The sequence below is a fragment of the Octodon degus genome, unplaced genomic scaffold (assembly GCF_000260255.1).
Source record: "Octodon degus isolate 3935 unplaced genomic scaffold, OctDeg1.0 scaffold00084, whole genome shotgun sequence".
Classification (NCBI taxonomy): Eukaryota; Metazoa; Chordata; class Mammalia; order Rodentia; family Octodontidae; genus Octodon; species Octodon degus.
Genome location: NW_004524660.1, coordinates 8,150,944 through 8,163,244, shown reverse-complemented (window position 1 = coordinate 8,163,244; position 12,301 = coordinate 8,150,944). Strand labels below are relative to the sequence as shown.

The 12,301-nt window shown below is 38.1% G+C and overlaps 1 pseudogene; it reads right to left on the bottom strand.

Annotated features, from left to right (window-relative positions):
- Window positions 1-2: 2 nt before the first annotated feature.
- Window positions 3-12,301, bottom strand: part of LOC101576115 — a 57,263-nt pseudogene continuing 44,964 nt past the window's right edge.

Below are 12,301 nucleotides of genomic sequence, written 5' to 3'. Positions count from 1 at the left end.
CCTTAGTGGTGGAAATCAGCCTTCATGAACGCACACTGTTTAAAGCCCGCAAGCCGGAAAACCAGCCAATAAGCAGCTTTAAAACACAAAATAACAGAAATATTTGAAATACCTATTTCATATGGGAAATAGGAGTATCTGTCAGAAATGTGAGACTGGGTTTCCCAGAGCTTCACACATCTGGAGGCCCAACAAATGTTTTAAGCTTCTGCATAATGTGTGGGTCAGGAACAAAAATAAGGCTGAGTGGCATCTTCAGCTTCTAGGCTCCACTTCTGGTCTATAAGCCAAGCCAGCCCAGTCCTAGTCCAGCCCAGCAATTGGTGAGCAGCCACTGGCCCTACCCGTCAGGCCCGACCTGCAGTAGGCAGGAAACAGTGTTCCCTGCACAGCACAGTCCCGAGGCCTGAGGCCAGCCATGGCTCCCTCTGTTTTCCATCATTCTTTTAATATTACCTTCTCAACAAGTAGAAAAATAGGCTATATTTAGGTTTAGGCATCCATAAATATTCCTAAATCAGACATTAAAAATGCATCTCCCTATAGTGCAAATGAACCTTCACATGCCATTTGAGATGTTTTCCAAATACCACTGTGAAAAACAGGTATAACACAAGCAGTGGTAGCTCTACAATTCAGCGGGCTTTAGAAACATCATTTTACACTTAAAGTGTGGGAGGGTGGTGTCCCCCACTCCACAGTGCAGAGTGAGGCCACTGGGCTCCCAGGAGTACCACTGCCTTAGGAGGCCACCACAGCTCCCCAGCCCACTGCTCGAGGCAGCAGCGGGCAGTTCAGATCTAAGCTTTCAAAGTTTGAGGTTAGACCAAAAGAAGCTGCAATCTGTCTTACCACAATCACTCACTCCTTCATCACTATGTTATTTGCATAATAATAAATTATCCTGCAAACACTACACCTAACTGAGAAGCAACCGTCTCTCCATGAAGTCTGGGAATTAGCTTCTGCCCCTAGAATCTATGTTATAGCTGAACAGCACAGTTTAAGCCCCACTTCGTGGTACTTGCATAGATGAGTTACAATTATCAAGTCACTATTTCCAAAAGAACTAGTAAAACTATTATTAAAAAACATTTGTCACAAACAGAAGTGCCCTGCAAAGCATGTTATTATTGCACACAGGGTTATCAGAAGTTATGCATATAGAAGACCTTAAAGACACTAAAGACCCAGAACAGAGACCCGAGGGCCATGCCTGTCGCCGCTCCAGCCAGCATGCCCAGGCCAGGTCACTGTCATTGTCTCAACAGTGCTCATGAATGGTAACTTGGGTGGCAGGCTGCTGTCCATAGAGTCCTGCCTATGGGCACTGAGAAGGCACTGCAACTGCCTGCCCATTCGCAGCACAGACAATCTGAGTTCCTGTCAGGTATGCACCACCGTAAGGACTGTAGCCACGTGCCTGCTTGGAGGTCGGTGCAGCATAGGCCACGTAAGGTGGGGCGAGGAAGCCACAGCAGTCTCTTCTGACAGGACAGCAGAGCCTGCACAAGCCATGTTTGTCCTGGAATCCTGAAGTGTAAACTCCCAAGCCAAACAATCATCCATGTTTTCTGCACAGTCTGATCATCTTTCCCATCTCAGCAAACAATCTCAAGTAGACAATCTCTTGGCTTCCCATCTGGAGGCTGAATATCCCGACATTCACGCCCTGTGCGGATACTGATGCCGTCCACTGGCAGATGGACTTTATCCTCAATACTAGGTCTTGTCTGATCATCATAATAGATCAAGCAACCATCTGACCGTAGGCCAAACCAATCCTTCTTCCGGCACTTCAGAATAGTACTGTCGCAGCAACCATCCACTCTTGACAAGCTCCAGCTCTTCACCTCTGCTGGACACCAGATAGAGCCTGGCCAATGGCACAGCCTGAACGGAAGGGCTGATGAGGATTCTTAAAAAGCCAGCCTCTGTCTTCTTCTTCAAGGAAGTCTAGGTGGTAAACCTGCAAAGAAGGGGTCCCGGCAGAAGCAGGCCGAGGACCCCACGGACAGCCTGGAGTGCTCCACCGACCTGTCCCCGACTCCTGTGACTTCAGGTCTTTCATTTCTTCACTTTGGATGGTTTCCATTGCATCACTATTGTTTTTGTTACACAATCTAATGGTGTTGTCCTACTCACTGTTTTTAGTTTCTGATATTATGCTTCCATAATTTTCTTTTGGTTCTTATAGATCCTGTTATCATAACTAATAATCCTCACCTTTGCTCTCATTACAGCCACTTTTCCTTTTAATTTTTGAGCATATCTGTGTGGCTGTCTTAATGCCTTTGTCGTCTCATCGTGAGCTTTCTGCTGTCATTCTGTCTGCTTCAGTATGCAGCGAAACACTCCAGAAGCAGATACTAGGAATTCTACTTTTTGTAGAAGGTTTTCTCTCCTATCCCAAACCCACAAGCTTTTCAGGAGCTCTGAATTACAAGCTCTGCTCGGCAAGACCTGTGTGCTACCACACATCCATTTGCATGTATCATGGTCTAAAAATAGTTCCTCCAGACAGAAATGTGTGTGCAGCATGTCTGCCCTTGTCTCAGGGATCCAAAGGAAGGGCCACCTCTGCTCCAATGTCTGTGGTTGGCCGGTCCATACATATTGTCCAGGTAGTATTCTCTGAGAGTTTAGATCTACAAAAATTACTGTATCAGTCAAAAGTAAAAGTTAACCAGTGTAATTTCAATACCTACTCTCCCCCAAAGAAGGCAGTTCATACTCCCACGAGTAATAGAGGGAGATTCCCATTTTCTAAAAATTCTCTACCCAAAAAGACAATTTGTTCTTTCTAACTTTTGTAAAATCAACTTTAAAAATCAAATTTTAAAATGCCACTTTGACTGTATTGGATCTGCCTAGACACCTTTCCATCTTCTGGTGTACTATTCAATTTGCCCTTTTCAGAATATAGTAGTTTTTTTTTTCTTTTCGTATTTATTTATTTGATACAGAGTCTGTCTACACAGTTCAGGCTCACAGTGATCCTCCTGTCTCAGCCTCTCAAGTGCTGGGATTACAGGCACGTGCCATCGTGACCAGGGTTCTTTTATTTATTTTATTTTATTTTATTTTTTTGCTGGTCTTATTTTTATTTTATTTTATTGAGAAACAAATAGCAATGAGACAGTTTCAAAACTGATTAATAGGACAGCTTCAATAATTAATACATTGTACATTGTTATCTTCTTAGTGGTTATCCATAGTACGCGATGCAGAGAGGATATCCAGTCCAAACATTATTAGTGCAAATCTTTCTTCTCATTGAATTAAGCAAAAGTAGCTGTATATCTATCCTAACTGTTCTGTATATACAAATATAAAACGGTCCTTCCTTTGTATCCCCTTTTTTGTTTTGTCCTGTCAGAGATGGGTATTCCATTATGAACAGGGTTCTGAGACCAGCATGGCAGGCCATACCGGGGGTCACACTGCGGTCCTTGCGCTTGTCAGGGAGGTGCTAAAGACTGCCAAGCTATCTTCCCAGCCAGAACACTGTAGTTTTCATTGTTGAAGCCTTTAACTTTCTTAAGTTCATAGCTAAGTATTTCACTTTTCTTGATGCTACTCTTAAAAGCGTTGTTTCCATAATTTCTCTTTGATGGGTTTATTTATTGATCTTGGTGTTGAATAATCCTTGCACCACTTTATCATGATACATGATTTTTTTATGATTTCTTGTATTCATTTCACCAGTATCTTACTAAAGATTTTTTAGTTGATTTTATTGAGAAAGAAATAGCACTGAGACAGTTTCAAAACAGGTTAGTAGGACAGTTACAATAATTAATACATGGCATATTGTCTTCATAGTGGTTATTCATAGTACAAGATGCAGACATGATATCTTGTCTAAACACCTTAGTACAAATCTTGCTTCTTACTGAACTAAGAGAAAGTAGCTGTATATCTATCCCAACTATTTTGTATAGACATATATATTTTTTTCACTTCAAAATAGTCCTTCATTTGTATCCCCCTTTTTTGTTTAACTTTGTCAGACATGGGTATTCCATTGCTATTCAAATACTGTAGGTGCATGAATTCAGCAAAGAAACCCAGTATAGTCCAGTAGTCCATAATAGTGGTGGGTTATCAGCAGAGCTGGCAATATCAGAAGTTGCTGGCTTGAACATTTTACAGCTCAGCATATTAATATGGTTTTACTTTTTATACCTCACCTTTATACTTTTCTGTTGGGTGGTTAAAACCAAGATAAAGCAAGACCTATATAACAAGAAATGTAACTTTTGGATCTGATAAGGTCAGTCAAATCCCCTTCGGATTTAATCTCTGTTCATTAAAAAGACTGCCCTTAGTTTTCTTTTATGGGTGGGTCTTTTCCTAATTTTGGAATCAGGGTAATACTTGCTTCCAGGAATAAGTTTGAGGAAATTGATTCACTTTTAAATTTATTTAAGAGTGTGAGGAGTTTGGCATTAGATCATCTACAAGGTTGTTGTAGAATTTGTCTGTGACTCTATCAGAACCTGGAATCTTCTTAGTTTTATTACTACTTCTTCAATTTCATTGACTGATGTTGGATTATTCAGGGGCTGGGGAGATGGCTCAGTAGAATAAACTCCTCCCTGGCAAGTGCAAGGGCCTGAGCTCAATCCGAAGTTCTGCAAAATAAATAAATAAATAAAGTTACTACCTTAGAAAAAATTTAAAACTGCTTTCCAAATCTTATTAGATAATATATCTCATGCACATTGAATGTCTGATGAAATTCTATGGAGAATCATTCTGTAAACTGAAATTTCTAAATGTGTTTTTATCTTTACTCACTAACACTACAAGTAATGGAGATTTGTATACTAACTGTAGTTTTCAGGGCTGGGAAGATAGCTGTACGGTCTAAGCACCTACCCGGCAAGCACAAGGGTTCGATCCATGCTGGCCCCAGAAACCTCGGGAGTGCCAAGCTGGCCTCTGAGACCAGGCGTGGCGGCACACATCTGTAATCCCAGCACTGGGGAGGCGGGACGAGAGGATGACTACGAGTCTGAGCTGGGTTGCAAGCTGTGCCAAATAAATACATAGGAGATTTTTTAAAAATTTAATTAAAAAGATTATTCAAGTTTGCATATCTTCTTAGTTCAGCCTTAGTAGCTCACATATCTCTAGGAATCTATCCAGCTCTTTTGAATTTTCCATTTTCTTAAGGTTTCTCACAGTGATCTGGATTGTGGCAGAATCGGTTTGGATTTTGACATTTCTATCTAATTACATGGATTTAGGTCTTTTCTTTTCCTTTTTTTAGTTAGATCAGCTAAGGATTTTTCTATTTTGTTTCTTCTTTTGAAAAACTTTTTTTGATTTATTGATTCTTTAGGGTATTTTTGGTCTCTCTTCATTAATTTCTGCTCTTGTTTTTATAATTTACTTCCTGATACTAGCATTGGATTGGATGGTTCTTATTGTCTATGACTTTAAGTTATTTGTGCCTGCTTTTCTTTTCTGATGTGGGAATTCCTTAAACTTCCCTCAAAAACCACTTTCATGTGTCCCATGGTTCTAGAATGTGGTAGTCACATTGTTGGTTGATTGTAGGAATGGTCTAACTCTCGCCAGTGGCTCCTCTGTGGACCATTGACTTTTCAAGAAGGTATTGTTTAATTTCTACGTTTGCTTAGTTTTTATGGTTTCTTTTGTCATAGATGTCTAGTTCCACTGCAGCACAATAGGATAATATATGTGGATCATTTCCATTCTTTTACATTTACTTAAGAATGCGGTATGGGGAGCCGGGGAGATGCTCAGTGGAATAAGTGCTTCCCTGGCAAGCGCAAGGGCCTGAGTTCAATCCCTGGTTCCACCAAAAAATAAAAAAAAGAATGCTGTACGGTTCCATGTGCTGTTCTGTAGAATTGGGATTCTGTTGTTATTTAGAGCACTTGATATCTTTAAGTCTATTTGTTTGAAGGTTTGGTTAAACTCTGATATTTCCCTGGTAACTTTTGGTCTAGTTTATCTGTCTATTTGTGAAAGTTGTGTATTGACTTCTCCTATTACAATTATTTTGATGTTTATCTAAATTTTTAGGTCCACTACTGTTTCTTTTATGAAGTTGAACACTTCATTATTTAGTGTGTATATAGTTATAACTGTTATTGTTCTGTCAAATTGCTCCCTTAAGCAATATGTAATAATCTCCTTTATCTCTTCTGATCAGTTTTGGTTTAAAATCACTGCTCTGAGCTTAGACAGCTCTCCTGCCTCTCTCCCACGTTTCCATTCTATGCGATAATGTTTTCCATCCTTTGATTTTTTTTTTATTTTTCAACAAATAATACACTGCATATATTCTTCTTAGTGGTTAATTGCTGTACAAGATGCGGACTTGTGATCCTATTTACAAACTCCATTACAACAAATCATTCTATTCATTAACAGAATGTAACTATATATCTATCCCAACCACTTTGAATACACAGATACAAACATCCTTTGATTTTTAAAGTGTGTCTTTTTTAATTCACTATGTTTCTTGCACATAGCACATTGTCTGGATTTTGTCCCTGAACCATCCTGTCAATCCCTGTCTTTTGCTTGGGGAAGGAGAACATTCACTCTGAGTTATCACTGAAGAGTAGTACTGATTCTCCTGCTGGGGAGTTTTTCCTGTTGCTGACTTCCTTGTGTTTTGTTCCTTTCCCTTAGTTGATCAGTGCACCAGGCATATTCATTCTTTTTGACACACTGGTGCCATTAGCTTCATTCTCTCTCTTTGGTTATACGTGAGGATGCGTTTTACGATGCTGGTTCGATGGTCATGAGTTTCTTAAAATAGTCCATGTCAAGGAAATACCTAATTTCTCTGTCAAATTTGAAAGAAAGTATCGCAGGACACATTAATGAAGATTACAAGTTGTTGTCTTTTTGGACTTGAAACACTTTCCTCTAAGCCCTTCTGGCTTTTAAATTTTGCTCTGAGAAGTCTGCCACAACTCTAACGGGGTTACTTTTACATGTGGCCCACTGCCTTTGTCTAAGAGGTTTTAATGTTTTGATCATGAGTCTCCACTTACTCCACTTACTCCTAGATTTGTTTCTACGTCATCAGGCAGTCATTGAATCCATTCTTCTTGGTGTCGTCATGCTTTTAACACGTCTTTAATCTCTGGAGACATCATACCTGCTGGTTCTTAAGCTCTGTCCTCATACTGGTCACTCCTATTTTCAACATAATTTAAAATTTCCTGCAGTGTTGGTTGAACCTTTTTTGTGGACTCTACTTCTTTTCTAAACTCATCACTTGTATTTTGTACCATCTGTGTAGCTAATGTACTTTTGATCAGTGTCTCTTGAAGTGTTCTAGATCATTTATTTTTCATTTCCATCATCTGATTATTGACATCTTCTGTGATCCTGCTGAGTATCTCTTTGATCTGTTTTTTATACTTTTTAAAAATTTATTTGTTTTATTTATTTATTTATTTATTTATGTGTGTGTGTGTGTGTGTGTGGCCAACTCAGCCCACCAGGGGGCGGGGCTGGCTGGCATGTGGTGCTGGGGGATTGAACCGCGGTCCCTTTGCTTTGTTAAGCTTGTTCTAAGTAGGTGCTTTAGACCACTGAGCCATCTCACCAGCCCCAGTTTTTTATACTTATTATTAAGAGTACTTTCACTAAGCTCAAATGTAGGAATAGAGCCTGGATTGATTAATGTGAAAATTATGCAAATTCTCCCTTGTGGTAGGGCTGAGCTGAAGAGTTATTACATGTTTCTATTATTTAATAGAAAAATGAGTTTTTCAGTATTTCACTTGAGTTCAGAGTCTGTCAAAGTCAGGTGCTCTTCAGTGCTCCCTGATGAGCAGTAATATATTATGTAGAACATGTGCCAAATCATCGCTGTCGAGCTATCAATAAAGAGGCAATTTTTATTTAAAAGTATTAATCAGCTTTGAGACATGCATTGGGTCAATTAGTTCAAAGTTAGGTGAAATAATGGTATAAAAGACATCAATAAGGAGCTAATATATGAAGTTTTTAATTATACAAAATGTACACTTGAAGAAACATAAATGAAAATTGACATATAAAGGCTACATAAAACATATAAGAAAGATTAGTCTACTTTCTGTTTGTTAATTAGTACTAGAGTGGAATGCGGAAAAAGGTTCAATCATAGCCGATTTCTTTTTGCAGAAAAAGCATCTGTAAAACTAATATTTGGGGTATGTTCCCAAGACAGGCACAGACCATGTCAGGCCCAGAAAGCATAATTAATAAGAATGTCAGCTAAGATTGTCAGATACTTGGTCTACTTGCCAATGCTCTAACTGCACTGCTGTTCAGCAGCATTTAATGTCCTTGATCTTTACAAGAACTCTTATCTGAATATCATATTCCCAAATTGAAGAAGATAAAGCTTTTTTAAAGAATATCTAATGAAGTGAACAGACAATCCACAAATTTGGAAAAAATCTTTACTAATAAGAACTCAGACAAAGGTCTTCTATCTAGAACATTAGGGCCCCAAAATTTGAAGACCCAATCCAAAATTGGGCATCCGAGATGAACACGCACTTCTCAGAGGAAGAAAGACAAGAGGCAAATAAATACATGAAAAAAATGCTCCACATTACTAGCCATTAAAGAAATGCAAATTAAAACAACACTGAGATATCATCTCACCCCAGAAAGAATGACTATCATAAAGAAATCACCCAACAACAAATATTGGGGAGGCTGTGGGGAAAAAGGAACCCTTCTCCACTGCTGGTGGGAATGTAGACTGGCGCAACCATTATGGAAATCAGTGTGGAAACTCGTCAAAAAATTAGGATTGGAAATCCCATTCAGCCCAGTTAGCCCACTTCTGGGAATTTTCCCAAAATAACTGAAAACATCATACATATGGTGATATATGTGCGCCTATGTTTGTAGCAGCACAATCTGTGATAGCCAGATCTTGGAAACAACCAAGATGCCCGTCACCTGAGGAATGGTTGAAAAAGATGTGGTATTTTTATACAATGGAGTATTACTCAGCTATAAAGAAAAATAAACTTGAAGCCTTCATAGGTAAGTGGATGCCACTTGAAGCTATACTCATAAGTGAAATAAACCAGACACACATGTGTAAATATCATATTGTCTCCCTAGTATAAGAACTCAAAAGAAGAAATAAAATTGAAAGATATAACACAGTTAAATGGAAAGAAAGAACTTAAGGATTAAACAATGAAGAGAGAGAAAGGAGAAAACTCAGGAAATATGGTAGGGGCAAAACCATACATTTATATAAACAGGATGGTTAAAGTAATGGCCCTAAAATTTTCCATCAAGTTTTTGAAAGTAACAGGTAATGGGTAGAATTCTCACCCGGACTAACTCTACGTGCTCCTATCTGTGAGCTAAGCAACTACATTGCAGACAGCAATGTGTAATACTGAAAGAGGAAAGTGATTGATGATGTAGAGTGTGCCTAAGGAGAGTCACATGGAGAGAAAACATTCTCTCAGGCTTTCACAGAGAGCACATTGGTCAAGCAATGGCCGTGACTCACCCACATGGCTGCACTGACAAAGGTTCTACAATCTGAGGTACAGGATCTCAGGATAAATCCTGAGGGGATTTCACTGACCTTCTCAGACCCAAAAGCTACAACTCTTGTTGCATAGGTCCTGCTTTACCTTGATCTTAACCATCCAGTAGAAAAGTATGAAGACGCAATATAGGAAGTAAAGCCATGCTGTTATGTTGAGCTGTGGGGGACTCAGGTCAACAATTTCTGACATTGCCAGTTAAACAGAAGACCCAATGCTATTATGGGCTACTGGACTCTTTTAGAATATTTTGTTGAGTTTACACACCTATAATATTCAAATAACGGAACTTAACAAAAAAAGGGTATACAGATGAATGTCCATTTTGTATCTGTGTATTCAAAGTGGTTAGGATAGATATATAGTTACATTCTCTTAATGAATAGAGTGATTTGTTCTAATGGTGTTTGTAAATAGGATCTCAAGTCCGCATCTTGTACAGCAATTAACCACTAAGAAGAATGTATGCAATGTGTTAATTATTGAAACTGTCCTAGTGATTTGATTTGAAACTGTCTCATTGCTATTTGTTTATCAATAAAATTATGAAAAAAAGAATAGAAAATTAACAATTGTTATATTACATATTGTTATCATCAAATTTGTTGCTCAACATTGGCCAAGCAATGGCCATGACTCATCCACAAGGCTGACACTGACAAAAGGTTCTACAATCTGAGGTACAGGATCTCAGGATAAATCCTGAGGGGATTTCACTGACCTTCTCAGACCCAAAAGCTACAACTCTTCTTGCATAGGTCCTGCTTTACCTTGATCTTAACCATCCAGTAGAAAAGTATGAAGACGCAATATAGGAAGTAAAGCCATGCTGTTATGTTGAGCTGTGGGGGACTCAGGTCAACAATTTCTGACATTGCCAGTTAAGCGGAAGACCCAATGCTATTATGGGCTACTGGACTCTTTTAGAATATTTTGCTGAGTTTACACACCTAAAATATTTAAATGATGGAACTTAATAAAAAAGAGGATACAGATGAATGTCCATTTTGTTTCTGTGTATTCAAAATGGTTAGGAGAGATACATAGTTACATTCTCTTAATGAATAGAGGGATTTGTTGTAATCGTGTTTGTAAATAGGATATCAAGTCCGCATCTTGTACAGCAATTAAACACTAGGAAGACCGTATGCAGTGTGTTAATTATTGAAACTGTCCTACCAATTTGGTTTGAAACTGTCTCATTGCTATTTGTCTGTCAATAAAATTATGGGAAAAATAATAATAATAAAGCTTTCTGTTTTTGGCTCATACAATACAAATGTAGAATGCTGATATACGTAAACACAGGGCCCAGGCAGATGGCTCAGTAGAATAAGCACTTCCCTGGCAAGCACAAGTGCCCAAGTTCAATCCCCGGTTCCACCAAAAAAAAAAAAAAGTAAACTCATACATATATCAACAGATACAAATAGATGATAGATGGATAGATAGATAGATCTAATTGTTATGCAAAGAGCAGCTACTATAATTCTATACAAATAATTCACTTAAAAACACAAACTACATAAAAATGAAAACATAATTGTAAACATAGTTCTAACATTCTGTAGGAGATCAAGATTAACAAAATAAAACAAAAACAAAAATGTACAATGGCAAATCACAATTCTAAAATTATCAGGTATTGTATTAAATGTAAATTATCTAAATATGCAATGAGAAAAAGACTAGCAGAGTGCTTAAAAACATAACCCAATTACAGTTTAATCATGTAGAAAACTCACTTGAAATATGGGCAATTTTAAAGTAAAACAATGGGAAAGGATAAATTGTAGAAACACTAGCTAAAAAATGTAGGAGGCGTTATATTCACATCAAAGAAAGTAGATCCTAAGAAAATTTCTGGAGACAGAGTAGGACAATATTAAAACAATCCATTTACAAAACAATCCTAAGTGCTGCCAAACAAAAATGCTGCAAAACTGTGGGAATAAATAACTGTTAGAAAAAGCAAATTGAAAAAAAAAAAAAAAGCAAATTGAAGGGACGGGGAGATGGCTCAGTGGAATAAGTGCTTTCCTGGCAAGCGCAAGGGCCTGAGTTCAATCCCCAGTTCCACAAAAAAAAAAAAAAAGAAAGAAAGAAAGAATAAAAGAAAAAGCAAATTGAGAAGTGTAGACTTGCACTACTGAGTTCCACTTGTATTGAACTTTCTGATTTCTTCAAAACATGAGTCCAACTCCTCATAATGTATTCTTAGAAAAAAATCAAATAGGTAATGAGAACCTATATGTATATACAAAGTAGCTAGCATAGATATACAGCTACTTTCTCTTAGTTCATTGAGAAGAAAGGTTTGTACTAATATTGTTTAGACAAGATAGCATGTCTACATCTTGTCCTCTGAATAACTACATGAAGACAACAATATGCAATGTATTAATTATTGTAACTGTCTTACTAACCTGTTTTGAAACTGTTTCATTGATATTTTATAATTAAAAAGAATTTAAAAAAATCTTTATTCTACACTACTCTATCCATTATCGAGGTAGAGAAGTAGATGCCAGAGGGTCACCCACATGTCGTACGCAACCCCCACCCTGACTGCGCTTACCTTCCCATGATGAGGACGTTCAGTTTCTCCATCTGCAATTGTTCTGCCTGCACCAGGAGCCCACATTCGGCAGGGAGAAGACATAATTTTAAGTGTAGAAACACACTTTTTGTATCCCTTCATAGAAAAAACACCCTCTTACAGATACTGA